The sequence below is a fragment of the Pogoniulus pusillus genome, chromosome 13, assembly GCF_015220805.1.
Source record: "Pogoniulus pusillus isolate bPogPus1 chromosome 13, bPogPus1.pri, whole genome shotgun sequence".
Taxonomy (NCBI): Eukaryota; Metazoa; Chordata; class Aves; order Piciformes; family Lybiidae; genus Pogoniulus; species Pogoniulus pusillus.
The window spans coordinates 17,628,766-17,646,085 of NC_087276.1; the positions used below are offsets into that span (position 1 = coordinate 17,628,766).

Below are 17,320 nucleotides of genomic sequence, written 5' to 3' on the forward strand. Positions count from 1 at the left end.
GAAGGGCATGCCCCTGTGCTGAACTCCATGATCTAAGCATCATGCTTAGCTTCAGTAGATGGATTGACCTCCTATGTACCATAGTGGTATAAGCTTGTGTCTTTCCTGCTCCTGCACAGCCTAAGTGAGCCCAGCTCAACAGGGGAGGGATCACCACCAGCACCAGGGCAGGGAGGAGGTGACCTGCCAGAAAGCAGCTTCCAGAGAAGGATCTGGGAGTGCTGCTGGGTAAGTTGCCTGTGAGCCAGCAATGTACTCTTGTGGCCAAGAAGGGCAATGGTCTCCTGGGCTGCATTAAGAGGAGTGTGACCAAAGCTGAAGGGAGATTTTCTTCTCCCTCTGCCACAGATGGAAAATTTGGTCCAGTTGTGGGCTACCCAGTTCAAGAGAGGCAGGGAACTACTGGAGAGAGTTCAGAGGAGGCTGCAAAGCTGCTGAGGGGCCTGGAGCAGCTCTGGGAGGAGCAAAGGTTGAGAGCCTGCAGAAGAGCAGCCCCAGAGGGCATCTGAGCAATGCTCAGCAAGAGCTAAAGGAGCTGTGGGGGGCAAGGGGATGGAGATGGAAACAAAATCAAGGTGAAAAGATTGCAATGTGGTTTAGGTGCTCATAGAATGCGTTGCAGGTGTTGGTCCATCCCTTAGTTCCACGTTCAAAGCTTCTTTTGGTTAACCATCCAGGGATCTTCTTTATTGGGCTTCAGTTCTTAGCTTCTTCGTGGAGGAGTTTGAAGGAAAGCAAGATCATTGTGATTTGCTATTTCCAGGTAAGGATCCAGACTTTCACTGCTTTCCTTCCTAGGATAAAGTCTTACTGCCTTTGTTTTGACTTTCCTAACAAATTATGAAGGAGAAAGAATTCCTTCAACCATGCTTTATCCTAGAAAAAGAGTGTGGGAAAGAGTGCTGGTCTAGATTTGTTGGCTCAAGTAAGCCAGGACACAAGTGCAGAGGGCTACTCCCTCTCCAGTTACCTGCTGGTGTGTCAAGCTTCTAGGTTGCCTCTGTGCAATGTCTTCTATGACAAAGGATAAGAACAGTATGGTTTGTCAGCAAGGGAGAGAGCTTTTAATCAAGAAAGAGAGGCTTTTCTTAGCAAGAAAGAGAGCTTTCACATATAGGTTCTAGTCCTGAGCTTGGACAATTGTTCTGTTGCTGATGTGGTTGGAGTAGATGATCTCTAAGGTCTCTTCCAACCTAAGTCATTCTTGGAGCAGGGTGGTGGAACCAGCAGGGCTGGCAGATGCTGTGTGTTGCCTCTGCAAGTTCTGGTTCACTGGGTGAACTCTGGTGTGCCCTACCCAACACTTATGACCTTGCAGTGCCTATGAACAGAGCCATGAGCTGTTCTGCAGCCGCTGCCTGTGGCTTGCTGTCAGTTTAATCACCCATTCATAAACCAGGGACATCTGCAACATTTGAAGACTGGCTTCCCTTAGTAAAACGTTTCTGCATCCTTAGGAGAGAGCTTGAGACCATAAGTGGCCAGAAGCAAGGATTATGAAAATCCCACAATGGAAAGCTTGCAGCTGTACCTCTCGTTTGGGGCCATAGATATCAAGTCTAGAGGTGTTGGGTCTAGCAAGATAAAACTCTTGCTTTGTCAGGGCTCTATTAGCATCATAATACCCTGGAGAAGGAGAAGCTTGGTGGATGCATTATGGATTTATGCAAATGCCTTACCTCCAACTTGATCCTGTGCTGGGGAGGAGAGGAAAAGGGTTTCTAAGCTGGTGCAAGGCATCTTTCCCTGGGAAGCACAACTTTTGCTGCTGAATTAATGCAGAATAATCCTTGGCCAAGTTTGAAACCCTTGCTTAGGAAGTTGTTCTGAAATGCTCTTTGAAATTCCAGGCAAGCAGGTTGAAAGGTACTTTCTGACTCTTCCCCCCTCCTTGTTTTTATTTATTTTTTTTTAATATGCTGCATCCTGAAGATATTAAACTGTGACTCAGTAGCTTGAGGTTGCCAGAGGAGGTGAGCAGGAGTTTGCCTTCCCTGTTGACCAGGTCTTGCTTGGAAGAGTTGAGCCAACACAGCGCAAGCTTCTTTATTTCCTGGCTACTTTTTGCTCCAGAACAGTTGATTATTTGTTGTTTCAAACCAGTTCAGACATCACAGGGCATACACTGCAGTGCGTTCTGTGGACTCTCTGCTGCACCAACCCCCCTGGGTGCATGGTGAGGTGCTGGATTTACCTCATCGTTCCTTGTTGATGACCACATCATTCCGTAGGAATGACCTCATTGTTCCAGTGATGGCTTGGTTTAAAGCTCAGCTGAACTTAGCTGAGGGGGCTGGAGCACAGCCCTGTGAGGAGAGGCTGAGGGAGCTGGGGGTGTGCAGCCTGCAGAAGAGGAGGCTCAGGGCAGAGCTCATTGCTCCCTATAACTACCTGAAAGGAGGTTGTAGCCGTGTGGGCTTGGTCTCTTCTGCCAGGCAACCAGAGACAGAACAACAGGACACAGCCTCAAGCTGTGCCAGGGGAGGTCTAGGCTGGATGTTAGGAAGAAGTTCTTCCCAGCAAGAGTGATTGGCATTGGAATGGGCTGCCCAGGGAGGTGGTGGAGTTCCAATCCCTTGAGGTATTTGAAAGGAGCCTGGATGAGGCACTTAGTGCCATGAGTTAGTTAATCAGAAGGTGTCAGGTGATAGGCTGGACTTGGTGATCTTAGAGGTTTTTTCCAACCTGAGTAGCTCTGCAATTCTGTGACTTCCTAACCATTAGAGTTTGCTAAACATTCCCCATGCTCTAGCTCTCCTCTCTGACAACAGCTACCTGTTCCAAATCAATCCTAAAAATCAGAGCCCAACTCCCACACTGACCTCTCTCTCCTTCTCCCTATCTTTTCTTGCCTCCAAAATGAAGAAAAATCCCTGATGGGTTCGGTTCCTTTAGCCAGTGTCTCTGGCTTTCAGCTGCACATTCGTGTGCCCAAACTATTTCCATAGAGGCTGTAAAGGGCAGGAGCCAAAGCTGCTGACAGCTGCAGGTATGGAGGATCCAGCTGCTAGCAGCTGCCTTGTTGCAGGGAGCACGTGAAGGGTTTCTCCTGGGGGCTGCTACTTGTCCCTGCCTCTTCTCCATGCCCTGTCTGTGAAGCTCAATGCCTGCTAAGAACCACAGAATCATTAAGGGTAGAAAAGACAGCCAAGAGATCAAGTCCAGCCAGCAGCCCAACACTACCATGACCACTGACCCAAGAGGCAGCAAAGTCTTTCTTTCCCATTTTCTCCCCTTTTGTCTGACAGTACACAACACAAACCTCAAATGCACAGTGGCCATTGCTTGAGCTTTTAGTGGAACAAACATCATTTAACTCTGCAGAGAAGGAGCCAGGAGTGATGGTGGACAACAAATTGCCCATGAGTCAGCAGTGTGCTCTTGTGGCCAAGAAGGCCAATGTCCTCCTGGGGTGGGTTAAGAATAGTGTGGCCAGCAGATCAAGGGAGGTTCTACCTCCCCTCTTCTTTGTCCTAATAAGGCAAGAACTGGAGAAGTTTGTCCAGTTCTGGGCTCCGCAGTTCAAGGGAGACAGGGAAATGCTGGAGAGAGTCCAGGGCAGGCTGGAGCAGCTCTGGGAGGAGCAAAGGCTGAGAGCCCTGGGGCTGAGAGCCTGCAGAAGAGCAGCCCCAGAGGGCATCTGAGCAAAGATGCAAGGGCTAAAGGAGCTGTGGGAGGCAAGAGGCTGGGTCCAGGCTCTTGTCAGTGGTGCCCAGGGACAGCACAAGGAGACTGGAACCCAGGAGGTTCCATCAGAGCAGGAGGAGAAAGATGTGTGTTGTGAGGGTGCTGGAGGCCTGGAGCAGGCTGCCCAGAGAGGCTGTGGAGTGTCCTTGTGTGGAGAGCTTCCACCCCCTCTGGGCATTGTGCTGCTGGGCAAGCTGCTGTGGGTGCCCTGCTTTGGCAGGGGGGTTGGACTGGATGAGACCCATAGGTCCCTTCCATCCCTAGCATGCTAGGACAGCATTTTGGGAGAGCTTATCTGTGTTTTCCTGGAATAGCTTTGGCAGTGCTCCACAGAACATTCCCACGTTTCTGCAATACCTTTGGTCTCTGTTGGAGGATGAAAGGCAGGACGGAGAGGTTTGCTGCTGCAGGTGAGCAGTGGCAGGGAGCAGCTGTGATGAGAGGATGTGCCCTGCTCCAGCGCAGCTTGAGGGAGGTTTGCAGAGCCCGCAGGCTGCCTGTCGGTGGGAGCAGTTTGCTCTTTCCTGTGAGTTTGCCTTTTATTCTTTGTCTTGCTGCTTGTTCTGTATCAGTACCACCCAGAATTGCTGTGGGGCAGTGCCGAGGCTCCAGCTGCGGAGTACACAGACATAAACCGGGTGGAAAATTGCCATGACAAGGGTTTGTTCCTTGCTAACATGTGATAAAGAGGAACAGAAACACTGACCAGACAGCTCCTCTGGACACCCTGGGGCCTTTTCTCACGCCTTGAAATCTATTGCTTTCTGAAGCACAAATCCGGGCTGGGCAGTGAGTGGCTGGAGAGCAGCCCTGAGGAGAGGGACTTGGGGGTGCTGGTGGGCGAGAAGCTCAACTTGAGCCAGCAGTGTGCACTTGCAGCCCAGAGAGCCAGCCAGATCCTGAGCTGCAGCAGGAGAAGTGTGGCCAGCAGGGCCAGGGAGGTGATTCTCTCCCTCTACTCCTCTCTGGTGAGACCCCACCTGGAGTACTGCATCCAGTTCTGGAGCCCCTATTACAAGAGGGATGTGGAGATGCTGGAGCATGTCCAGAGAAGGGACACGAGGATGCTCAGAGGGCTGCAGCAGCTCTGCTGTGAGGACAGACTGAAAGAGTAGGGGCTGTGCAGTCTGGAGAAGAGGAGGCACCCAGGTGACCTTCTTGTGGCCTTCCAGGATCTAAAGTGGGCTACAAAAATGCTGGGGAGGGACTTTTCAGGATATCAGGGAGTGACAGAACTAGGGGAAAAGGAGCAAAGCTGGAGATGGGTAGGTTCAGGCTGGATGTGAGGAGGAGGTTGTTGAGCATGAGAGTGGTGAGAGCCTGGAATGGGTTGCCCAGGGAGGTGGTTGAGGCCCCATCTCTGGAGGCGTTTGAGGCCAGGCTGGCTGAGGCTGTGGGCAGCCTGCTCCAGGGTAGGGTGTCCCTGGGCATGGCAGGGGGGTTAGAACTGATGATCCTTGTGGTCCCTTCCAGCCCTGACTGATTCTGTGATTCTATGATTCATTAAGAATGTTTGGTTTTCTTGTTCCCTTATAAACTAACAGAGATATAAAATACCTGAGGAAAGGCAAAAATCATTGGCAGGAGAAACAGGGAAGAGGTGAAGTGATATGATCAAACTGAAAGTGAGAACCCTCTTTGCTCCTCTTAGTTCTTACTGCAGTGCAAGATGCTGTGACTGGGGAAAGCCTGAAGCAGGCTGCCCAGAGAGCTTGTGGAGTCTCCTTGTCTGGAGAGCTTCCAAATGCCTCTGGGCATTGTGATGCTGGGCAAGCTACTGTGGGTGCCCTGCTTTAGCAGGTCTCTTCCCATTCAGGTGGTATCTCCTGGTTCCAGTAACCCATTGCCCCTTGTCCTGTCGCTGGGGTGATGTGGGAAGTGGTTTTCTGAGGAATTCAGATGTGTCTGTGCTCCACTGAGATTGATATTGAGTAGAAAGCAACTACATCATGTCCAGAGAAAGGCAGCAGAGCTGGTGAAGGGGCAAGAGCTCAAGTCTTAGGAGGAGCTGGGTTTATTTAGGCTGGAGAAGAAGGGGCTGAGGGCAGACCTCATTGCTCTCTACAGTTCCTTGGAAAGGAGGTTGCAGCCAGGTGGGAGCTGGTCTCTTCTCCCTAGTATATCAAGTAACAGAAAAAGAGGATTTGGCCTGAAATTGCAGAGGCCAGGCTTAGGTTGGAGATTAGAGATAGTTTCTTTGCTGCAGGAATGGTCAGGGACTGACACAGACGTCCCAGGAAGGCAGTGGAGTCCCCATCTCTGGAGCCGTTCAAGAAATGTGGGGCCATGGTTTAGTGGCCACGGTGGTGCTGGGCTGCTGGCTGGACTGGATGGTCTTAGAGGGCTTTTCCAACTCAAACAATTACCTGATTCTCTTTGCATGACCAACCAGTCTGCTCCAGAGCTCCAGGTGGCAGTGTGAAATGGGTCTGTTTAGAGAATGTTTGCTTGCTAGCAAGGCTCTTTCCATTCCTATTTTGGCTGAAAGGTTGTTTCAGCTGAGTACAGCTGGAAGACAGCTGAAGTGGAGCAGTGAGCTCTGGGAGTCCAATAGGGCTGTTTTACATTTAGCAATCATTCCCAAAGCTTATGATCACTTTCCTATGTCTTTGTTTCCAGCCCTACCTGAATAGCAGCAGCCGTGGTTGTAATTCCAGCAGTGGAGATGTTCCAAGCAGCCTCTTTTTTTTTGTCCTTTAGCACTGGGACACAGCTCCATCCCTTCCTGGATTTGATGTTCTAATAGAAGCAAATTGTCTGACAGATTGCTGTGGTTTTAGGCACTTTTGAAATGTGCTGCTTGCATTTTGTTGTTGTTGTTTTTGGTTTGGGTTTCTTTTAGAAGCTCGTTTCAGAGAGCTGGCAGTTGCTCTTCTGTTGTATCACTCCTTCCATCACCACTGTGTCAGCCTGCATCAGTTTATTTACCAACACACTTACAGGGATTTCCATGACGTTGTAGCCTGCAAGGTCAAGCAGGCTGGTGGGAGCCAAGCTGTGATGCAGCAACCTCCTTTTTCCTTTGAATTAGTGAGAGTAAACTTTTCTTTGGTGCAAAGCTTGCTGATTCTTCAGGCTTTTTGGGTAGGGATGAAGAGGCAGCCCTCTTCCTACAGGAAGGCTGCAGTGGGACTCTTCATAAGGCTGTCTGAAGACAGGTCAAGGGGGAATGGTTTGAAGCTGAGGCTGAGCAGGGTTAGAGTGGAGCTGAGGAAGAAGTTGTTGAGTGTGAGGGTGCTGAGAGTCTGGAACAGGCTGCCCAGGGGCACCTCTCAACTAGACTCAGCTGCTCAAGGCCTCATCCAACCTGGCCTTGAACACCCCCAGGGAGGAGTTGCAGCCACAACCTCCCTGGGCAACCCTCTGCATCCTTTCTGCAGGATCCCTTTAGATACTGGAAGGCAGCTGTAAGGTCCCCTGAGAGTTTCCTTAACGGCCTTTTACAATCTCCAAGATTCTATGAGGCTTCTGTTTTGCCTGTGCATGTGCCCAGGCAGGTGTAGCTGCCTACTTTCTGATGCAATTGATCTGCACAGCCTACAGCAATGAACTGCTTTATCCTTTGGGAGCTTGGGAAAAACTTCTCCAACCACTCCTCTTTGTTTGGTTTGTTTTTTTCTCTGAAGGAGCTACATCAAAGTTTCTAAGAGTTCTGTGAACCAATATCAGATCATTTATGCACTAATGTTGTTAAGCAGCAGCTAAAGTCTAACCATTAGTGGCAAACAAGCAAGAGGAAAAAAAAATGGATGAAGTCAATGCACCCCATCCCAGTTCATTATTCCTGCATAATTCCCTACTTACCAAGCCACCAGAAGTGAAGGAGTCATTTGACTTATTAATATAATGAAGATCAATGCAATTTCTGAACACAAGGTTGGGAGAACAACATAATTATCCTTCATCTGGTGGTGCAAGGAGTAGACTGAGCTCAATTAGCCTGGTGGATTGGGAAGGAGCTGGAGAGAAGTCAACAACTTTCCGTGCAGCTGAATTTCCCTTGGTGTTGCTCCTCTCCCTGCTCATCATTTGTGACAACAGAAGTTACTCTAAGGTGTGACAAGAGTCTGTCATTGATTCATTTGTTCAGTTGCACCTGGACAATATAGGAAAAAACTGTAGGACAGTGGATGGTAACATTTGGATCCCCCCAAACACACAAACACTGTTTTTTGACTAGAGCCCCTCAGAAGATTCAGGGCTTTTGAGCTAGAAGAAAAGAAGCAGTGGTTTGGACTCAAGGTGAAGGTGTGAAGAGCTTCATAGCAGGTGCTACAAGAGTTTCATCTCATGATTATATGAAAATGCCAAGTGAGTCACAGTGGAGCAGGAGAGATTTGGCTTGGACATAATCATAGAATCAACCAGGTTGGAAGAGGCCTCCAAGATCATCCAGTCCAACCTAGCACCCAGCCCTAGCCAGTCAACCAGACCATGGCACTAAGTGCCTCATCCAGGCTTTGCTTCAACACCTCCAGGGACGGTGACTCCAGCACCTCCCTGGGCAGCCCATTCCAATGCCAATCACTCTCTCTGTGCAGAACTTCCTCCTAACATCCAGCCTAGACCTCCCCCAGTACAGCTTGAGGTTGTGTCCCCTTGTTCTGTTGCTGGTTGCCTGGCAGAAGAGACCAACTCCACCTGGCTACAGCCTCCCTTCAGGTAGTTGTAGACAGCAATGAGGTCTGCCCTGAGCCTCCTCTTCTGCAGGCTGCACACCCCCAGTTCCCTCAGCCTCTCCTCACAGGGCTGTACTCCAGGCCCCTCACCAGCTTCATTGCCCTTCTCTGAAGAAGTTCTTTACCATGAGAGTGGTGAAATACTGGCACAGGCTGCCCAGGGCTGTGGTTGGGGCCTCTTCCCTACAGACATTCGAGCTCATCCTTGCTGTGTCCCTTTGCAGCCTGCTCTAGTTGGAGGTATCCCTGCTTCATGCAGGGGGTTGGACAAGATGCCCTTGGAAGGTCCCTTCCAGCCAGCTGCAAGCTGTGGATCTGTGAGTGTTGCTGTAGCAAGCAGGTGGGGCTCAGGGGTTCCCATGCTGCCACTTTCCTTCTCTGTTAAGAATAATCCATAGAACACTTTGAGTTGGAAGGAGCATTTCAAGCTCATCCAGTCCAACTCCCTTGTAGTCAGCAGGGACAGCTGCAGCTAGAGCAGGTTGCTCAGAGTCACAAACAACCTGATCTGCAGTAGCTCCAGGGATGGGGCAGCTCCCACCTCTCTGGGCAACCTGGGCCAGGCTCTCACCTAAAGGAAAGAACTTCCAGCAGAAAGACAGAAAAGAATTTTACCCTTTCCTCTTTGTCTTTTGTTTCACTTTTGATATGTCTGTTGACAAAAATGAGCCCCCAGCAGTAACTGGTACTGGATGGAGTTCCCCATAGCTTCACCAACCACATGGACCTGCCAAGTTCTGAGCTCACTTGCCATGTTCCATGCTCAGTTGTCCCTTTTGCCTTGACCTGCTTTCTTAATGAGAAATATTCTTGCAGAGGATAGAAGATCCATACCTGAGCACTCAAAATCCCTACCTTCTGGGAGGCTGAGTACACTGCCTCTGTCTGTGTGCTTTGGTTCTGAAGGGGACTGCATGGAGTGTGTTGGATTTTCTTTCTTCTTTTCCCTGCAGGAACCAGAAAACTCTAAGTGAAAGCAGCTGAAGTGAAAGAACAGCTCTGAGTCATTCACTGAACCGATGGAGGTGTGGTAGGAGACAACATCTACCCCAGTGTGGTTATTTACCACCTTTCCTCACAAGCTTTTAGAAGAAAGATGGAGCTTTAGCAAGCCCTAGGCAACGAGAAAAGAGAATTGAAGCTCATCCAGGCTTTCCTATCCCAATATTTACCACCCTGTGAGTCTTCTTTGTGCTTTTCTAAATGTTTATGTCTGTCTCTTCCCTGTTTTTAATCCCAGGAAAAAGCAAATCATAGAATCATGGAATGCTTTATTTCAGAAGGGTCCATGGATGTGTTTTCTGCTGCTTGCATTTTGTTCCTTTCTTGTTGGTTTGACAAGCATGGAAATGGAATGACCAACGCTGACCTTACTGCTACCCAGCCACTTAAAGCCTCTCTGAGGCTGCAGGAGCTGAAAGTGCCAAGATTGATGCTGCTAATTTTTATAATCCAAATGTTGTTAATTACCCTTATTATCTTGTCTTTTCCTGCTTAATTGGTTGTAGCTGAAAGGCGTGCTCTGTGCTCTCTGCAGGCTTTTTCCACCCCTCTCCAGTGGCTGCACAGAGAGTGTTTGGGCTTTGCCTTCATTTGGGGTGACCACTGGCAGTCTTTAGTCATAGGCTTTCAGAATGCAGTGGTTAAGAGTAACTTGCACCTCCTGTTGGATCCTACAAGAAGCTCTTGTATCTCTGTCACAGACTCCCAGCATGGGCGAGGTGGAAGGGAACTCTGCAGACCATCCCAGTCCAACTCCCCTGATCGAGCAGGGCACCCACAGCAGCTTGCCCAGCAGCACAATGCCCAGGGGGAGTTGGAATCTATCCATACAAGGACACTCCACAGCCTCTCTGGGCAGCCTGCTCCAGGCCTCCAGCACCCTCACAACAAACAACTTTCTCCTCCTGCTCAGCTGGAACCTCCTGGGTTCCAGTCTGTGCCCATTGCCCCTTGTGCTGTCCCTGGGCACCATTGACAAGTCTGGCCTCAGCCTTTCGACCCCTACAGCTCCTTTAGCTCTTGCTGAGCATTGCTCAGATGCCCTCTGGGGCTGCTATTCTGCAGGCTCTCAGCCTTTGCTCTTGCCAGAGTTGCTCCAGGCCCCTCAGCAGCTTTGCAGCCTCCCCTGAACTCTCTCCAGCAGTTCTCTGTCTCTTGAATTGAGGAGCCCAGAACCAATACTCCAGATGTGGCCTCACTAAGGCACAGTAGAGTGAGAGGAGAACCTGCCTCAACCTTCTGGCCACTCTTGCTGACCACTCTTTGCCTAATGCCCCCCAATATATCCTTACCTGTGTTCGTAATTTGTGTTTCAATGTTATTTTGTGTTATTTTCTTTTTCTCCCCCACTATTTTTTTCATTAAGGATGCTCAAATCCAAGAAGGACTTGTGGGAAACTTTCTCTTGTGGACAGAAGACCTCCACAATATATAGTAGTGGTGTTCCTTAATCCCATAATGAAAGTGCTCCCTGCATGTGGGGTTTCTTCTGGGGGACACCACCATTCATCTTGCAAAAGCTCATTTGGTTTGATATTTCCATAGCCTTGCTCAAAGCAACTTCTTAATGTTTTCTTGGTACATTAGCACTATGAAATTGCTGCTAACAGTAGCAGCCAATTAACAACTCTTTAATCTCCTGTATTGTCTGTCAGGGAGGTGTGACAGGATGACAGCCTACCACGCTAAAGTAGCTGGCTTGCTGCAGAAGTGCAAAGTTGTTCTGATTTAGTTAAAGAAGTAAGGAGCAGGAAGTCTGGGAACAACTTTCTTCCTGCAAGGGTACACCACAGAGGACTGAAGGGCTTGGGGGATTACTAATGGGAGGGAGGACCTCTTACCTGGTTGTAATAAATCAGAAAGCTTATGGAGTGGAAGGGGAAAAAAAAACAACTTCTAAAAGCTTTACATTAGTGTAGGGTTCAAGGTGCTGGGTAGTGAACCTCTGAAGTTGGGCTTCTGTAGTTTGCTGATAATTACTCAGCCTGAGAAGCAGCTAAACTGCTGTCTACAACTACCTGAAGGGAGGTTATAGCCAGGTGGGGGTTTGTCTCTTCTCCCAGACAACCAGCAACAGAACAAGGGGACACAGTCTCAAGTTGTGCCAGGGGAGGTCTGAGCTGGATGTTAGGAGGAAGTTGTTGGCAGAGAGAGTGATTGGCATTGGAATGGGCTGCCCAGGGAGGTGGTGGAGTCACCATCCCTGGAGGTGTTCAAGAAGAGACTGGATGAGGCACTTAGTGCCATGGTCTAGATGACTGGCTAGGGCTGGGTGCTAGGTTGGCCTGGATGAGCTTGGAGGTCTCTTCCAACCTGGTTGATTCTATGATTCTATTTCTCATGTACCTCCCTTCTCTCCCCTTAGGGAGGATTTCTCCCCTCAAAACTCTGTTGCCACGTAAAATCCCATGCTTGATATGAGGAATTCTTCAGGAGCAGCAAGAAGACAGAGAGGAGCTGCAGAGCTGCCATCTAAACGTGTTCTGCAAGGTTTCAGGTAAGCTTAAAGTGGCTCCTGTCAGTGTGCCATGAGAGGAGAGCTTTGCTCCTGCTGCGGAGCGGCTCAGAGCCTGAAGCCTCCAGCACTGCTGTGGGTTGGCACTTCTGGAGAAGTGAGAGGTGCCAGAAAGGAGCTACAGAAGGGCTTCTGGCTGTTCACCAGGCATTGCCAAGGACTTTGGTGTCCAGCACCAGTCCTGGTGGGCAACAAGTTCTGCATGGGACAGTAAAGTGCCCTAGTAGCCAAGAAGGCAAATGGGGTCCTGGGCAGCGCTAAGAGGAGTGAGTCCAGCAGATGGAGGGAGGTTCTCCTCACCCTCTGCTCTTCCCTGCTGAGGCCCCACCTGGAATATTGCATCCAGTTCTGGGCTCCCCAGTTCAAGAGGGACAGGGATCTGCTGGAGAGAGCCCAAGGGAGGGCTGCAAGGATGCTGAAGGGACAGCAGCACTGCCTGATGAGGAGAGGCTGAGAGCCTTGGGGCTGCTTAGTCTGCAGAGGAGAAGGCTGAGAGGGGACCTGGGCAATGTCTGTAAACAGCTGAGGGTTGGGGGACAGGAAGGGAGGGACAGGGACAACCTCTGCTCACTTGTGCCCTGGCACAGGACAAGGATGGAAACACAGAAAGTTGCACCTCACAGGAAGTTGCACCTCAGCATGAGGAAGAAGTTCTTGACTGTAAGGGTCCCAGAGCCCTGGCACAGGCTGCCCAGAGAGGTTGTGGAGTCTCCTGCTCTGGAGCCTTTCCGCTCTGTCTGGCTGTGTTCCTGTGTGACCTGTGCTGGATTCTGTGGTCCTGCTCTGGCAGAGGTTGGACTGGAAGATGCCCAGAGGTCCCTTCCCACCCCTGTCATCCTGTGAAAAATCAAACTCTAGTTCATGCCCCATGGTTTTCTTCCTGATCTCAGGGAACGATGCTTGTCCCACAGCTGGCTTTGGAGCAGCTGATGGTTCCCCTGTGCTGAGCTGAACTACAAAGGCTGTCAGGTAAGACTCTAGCCAGGGGTTTTTTTTGATTGCTCACTGTAGTCTGCTGTCTAATTGCTGTTAGTAAATTGCTCTGTAGACAAACCAGGTCTCTCAAGGGTTTAACAGAGTTTACCAAGGCAGTAGAAGGGGACATTTTGCATTGCTTTGCCATGAATGCCATACACAGACTGTATGTGGCAGGTGTGAGCAACCTGCCAGCTTTCTGACAGCTCTGGAAGGTGCTAACTCAGTCTCTTTCAAAGAAAGCCATGCCAAATGATTTGAGCAAAAGGAGTTGGAGAGCAAAAGGAGTTGGAAATCAAAAGGTGCTGTATGGTGTTTGCATGGAAATCCACCTTTCTGAGGGTGAAATCAAACTCAGTGGTGTTGAGCTTTGGTGTTTGCAGTTAATTCCAAACTTGAGTTTGGAAACTTGCAGTTCTATGGCAAATTTCAAACACAAGTTAGGGCTGAACTGAGAGCAAAACGACAGCAAATAGCCACCCAGCGCCTTGCAAAGCTATTTCATTGAACTGCAGAGTCAGTGTTTGGAAGAGAAAAGCTGCCTGAAGTGGCAAACAAAACAACAAGGGCTGTGGATACCTGGTCAGAAAGGAAAAGATGATTCTATCTTTAGAGGTCTTGTAGGAGTGCAGCAAACTCAGCTGAGCACTCACTCCAGAACTGAAGGGACTTGGGGAAAGCCAGAAGATATTCGCAGAGGAGCAGCACTACTGTTTAAGGGACTAGAGAGATTGATGGCTTGATGTGTGGGGGGACACTAGGGGCACTAAATATCTATTGCTTGCTCATGTAAATGACATACCAAAAACTGAAGGCGCTGTCTTGACTCTATGATTGATTAGGTGAAGCGGATAAAGTAGATGCAGAGAATTATTGCCTGCTGAGTAGCAGGAACAGTGCTTTTGGCTTGGACCAGCCTCTCGTCTTTGGCAGTGGGGGGCAGCTGATGCTCACCAAAAAAAATTGCAAGGAAATCTCCTCTGGGTGATTAAAGATTCATCTGGATAAGGAGAAAAGTTTCTGTGGTGGCCTTGAGTCTGTGCCGAAGCTGTTGGGAAGGTGCAAAGTACTTGAGTCAGGATAGCTCTGGATAGCTCTTAGTGAATGAATGGAGGTGTTCTGGAGGTGCTGCTCTTAATGGCTGGGCTTTTCTTGCTGTCACAGTCAGAGGTAACACAAACAATCCTGCTCATCCACAAGGACACTGAATCCTTAGGTAGCTCACCAGGAGCACAGAGTGTACAGGTCTATCAAACAGGGGGTTTCAGCTCAGGGAATCATTTTAGTTGGAAGAGGCCTTTGAAATCATCAACTCCAGCCATTAACCCAGCACTGCCAGGTCACCAGTAAACCATGTCCTTAAGCTTTCTCCTTTACAGCTCTGTCTATCCAGCTGCAACATATTTGGGATAGCAACAGATGAAAAATTGGTGTAAATTAGGCCAGTAGAGACACAGTATGGTTTCAAGGCAAACCACAGCCTTAGCCTTGGTCTTCAGATTTGCACCAGAATGGACTTTGGGTGCCAAAGTTTCAGTTTCTTTGCCATTTGTGACATTTAGATCCTTGAAAGTCAATGTCAGTGAACATGGCTCAGGTTGGAAGGGACCTCAGAGCTCATCTGCTCCAACATCTACACTATGCCCAGGGACACCTCTCAGACAGACTCAGCTGCTCAAGGCCTCATCCAGTCTGGCTTTCAACATCCCCAGGCAGGAGGCAGCCACAGCCTCCCTGGGCAGCCTGGAACAGGCTCTCAGCACCTCATACTGCAGAACAACTTCTTCCTCGGCTCCACTCTAAGCCTGCTCTGCCTCAGCTCCAAACCATTCCCCCTTGGCCTGGCTCCAGACACCCTCAGCAGAAGTCCTCTGCAGCCTTCCTGCAGGATCCCTTCAGGCAGTGGCAGGCAGCTCTCAGGTCCCACTGGAGCCTTCTCCTCTGCAGGCTGCACACCCCCAGCTCCCTCAGCCTGTGCTCACAGCAGATCATAGAATCACAGAATGGTCTGGGCTGGAAGGGACCTCCAAAGCTCATCCAAGTCCAAACCCCCTACATCCTCAACTAGATCAGGTTGCCTAGAGCCCTGTCTAGCCTCACCTGGAGTATCTCTGGGAATGGGGATTGGATTTCACTGAAAATGAAGGAGAATTTACCCAAAGGAAAAATTGATAAAAGTCTAAGGAGGAGCTCAAGGATTTTTCACTCTCATCTGGGAGCACTTTAGGGAAGGTGCTGTGCACAAGTGTCCTTGAGCTCAGAAGAGCAGAGATAAGCCTCCAAAAGATTAATTCAAGTATCAAGTCCCACAGAGTCCTGACAGCTGCTGTCCCGGCTGCGCTCGTCGGTGTTGATGCATAAGCAAGGTCAGCCCTGGTTATCTGAACAAATGCTTAGGATCCTGACATGTTCTGGGGGCTTGCTGGGCTTTCAGCCATAGAAACAAAGGTATTGGAGTCAGAAGGAGTTTTGCTTTGAGGCTGCAGTTGCTGTGTCTCTGGTTTTGCAGCTCTGCCCTCAGCTGCTCAAATCAGCTTCATTTCTGAGCTTCTTTCTTCCTGCTCTGCCCTCTGGCTGGGCACAGGTTTGCTGTGTGCCCACTAACCCATCCAGAGACACATCCACCATGTGGTCAGGAGAAAGCACAACACTTCTACAAAGCTGAAGCTGAGTTTAACCTTCTAAACCTGTACCAAACAAATTTTCGTGTCTTGGGCCCTGACATATTCTGTGTCAGATGAGCCAATGGCAAAAAAACTACTGGGTCAGCAACCATTCCTTGTCTGAGAGCCTCTTTTCCCTTGTGCCTCCTCTTGCTTTTAGAGAATGAGTGGGCCCAGTGTCTGCTCTGTCCTGACTTTTAGGTTTAGGTTGAACGTGAGGCACATTTTCTTCCCCAGAGTGTTGTCAATGCCTGGCCCAGGCTGCCCAGGCCAGTGCTGGAGTTCTCATCCCTGGAGGGTTTCAAAGCAATGTAGCTGTGGTGCTGGGTTAGTGGTTGGAATGGTTGATCTTGAAAGTCTCTTCCAGCCTAACCAGTTCTGGGATTCTATAGGCATCAGGAATTCATTCATCAGGAATGACAAAGAATTGTGCCATAGAATTGCTTGAGTTGGAAGGGAACTTAAAGATCGTCCAGTTCCAACACCCCTGCCATAGACAGGGACACCTCTCGTTAGGCCAGGCTGCTCAAAACCTCCTGGTTAATCATCTCTACCAATGTGTTAAGCAAAGGTAACCTCGAGTAGAAACTGAATGCAGTGAGCTGGTGTCACAGGAGCAAGCGAAGTGAAAGAGGTCTAGAAAAAGTGGCTGTGAAGGACACTCTGGAGAGGTGGTAGGTTTCTTACTCCAAGCAGGGAAGGAGAGCAGTTATGTAAGTCAGCAGGGCTGATGTACTTGGTTAAGAGATAAGAATGAAGAGAGACTATCAAGCTGGTTGAGACCGAGATGACAGGAGAGGTGGAAAGCTGTGTGGGATAGAAACCCATAAATCAGCCTGCCTGGCTGTGCAGGGAGCTGACTCAGGCTGCTGCAGAGCTTCTAACCATCATTCTGGTAATTTCTGGTAATCAGATGTGATTCTTGTGTTTTAAATCAGTGTAAATGTGATGATCTCTTAAAAAAAAACCCCAAACAACAAAACCACACACAAACAACCCCCCACCCCCGAAGCGAGCAGCTCAAGAGAAGACAACCAGCATAGTTCATCAGGAATGACAAGGAATTGTGCCATAGAATTGCTTGATTTGGAAGGGAACTTAAATATCATGCAGTTCCAACACCCCTGCCATGGGCAGGGACACCTCCCATTAAGCCAGGCTGCTCAAAACCTCCTGGTTAATGATCTCTACCGATGGGTTAAGCAAAGGTAACCTTCTCCCACTTCAGCCTTAGAACCATGAAGACAAAAAGCACACAGCCTGTACCCATGGGAAAAGAATGCAGCTTCTTCTTTATGTACTCATTTTTACTGAAGATAAGCAGCTAACTGCTGCCCTTGGACTGTTGCAACCTGCCTGTACACACGAGGGTTTAAAGGTTTGTTAAGTAAGAACAAACAAGTAACAGTGGGTTCCTAGTGGGAGCATCTGCCCAGAGGTTGGACTCTTGAATCTACTAACATCTCAGTTCTTCAGGCCTTGGGTGGAATTAGGCTGTGGCTGTCAGTTGTGTACTAAAGGGTAAAGAACAGATTTTCTTTCATACTTTCCAGCATTCAGGAACCTAACTGGTTTCAGGAGTTCAGACCAACACAGAGACAACCAGCTTCACCCAGCTCCTGAGGAAACAGAATTCCTTCAGCCAAACCAAAACCCAACTTAGGCTCTTTATTGTCTCCTCTTTTCTCTGCCTGACAACCAAATATGTGAGGGGCTCTGAATGCTGCTTCAGCAGCTGACTTTGGCTGAGGACACCTCTCTGTCATGGTGGCATTCTTCATGATAACTGTAAACTCAAT

At 49.3% G+C, this 17,320-nt stretch overlaps 1 long non-coding RNA gene across 1 annotated transcript; it reads left to right on the forward strand.

Annotated features, from left to right (window-relative positions):
• Positions 1–677: 677 nt before the first annotated feature.
• Positions 678–11,859, forward strand: LOC135180320 (uncharacterized). The gene is made up of 3 exons (XR_010304388.1): positions 678–763; positions 9,320–9,544; positions 11,734–11,859. It is a non-coding gene; the product is annotated as an uncharacterized LOC135180320 (long non-coding RNA).
• Positions 11,860–17,320: the final 5,461 nt, after the last annotated feature.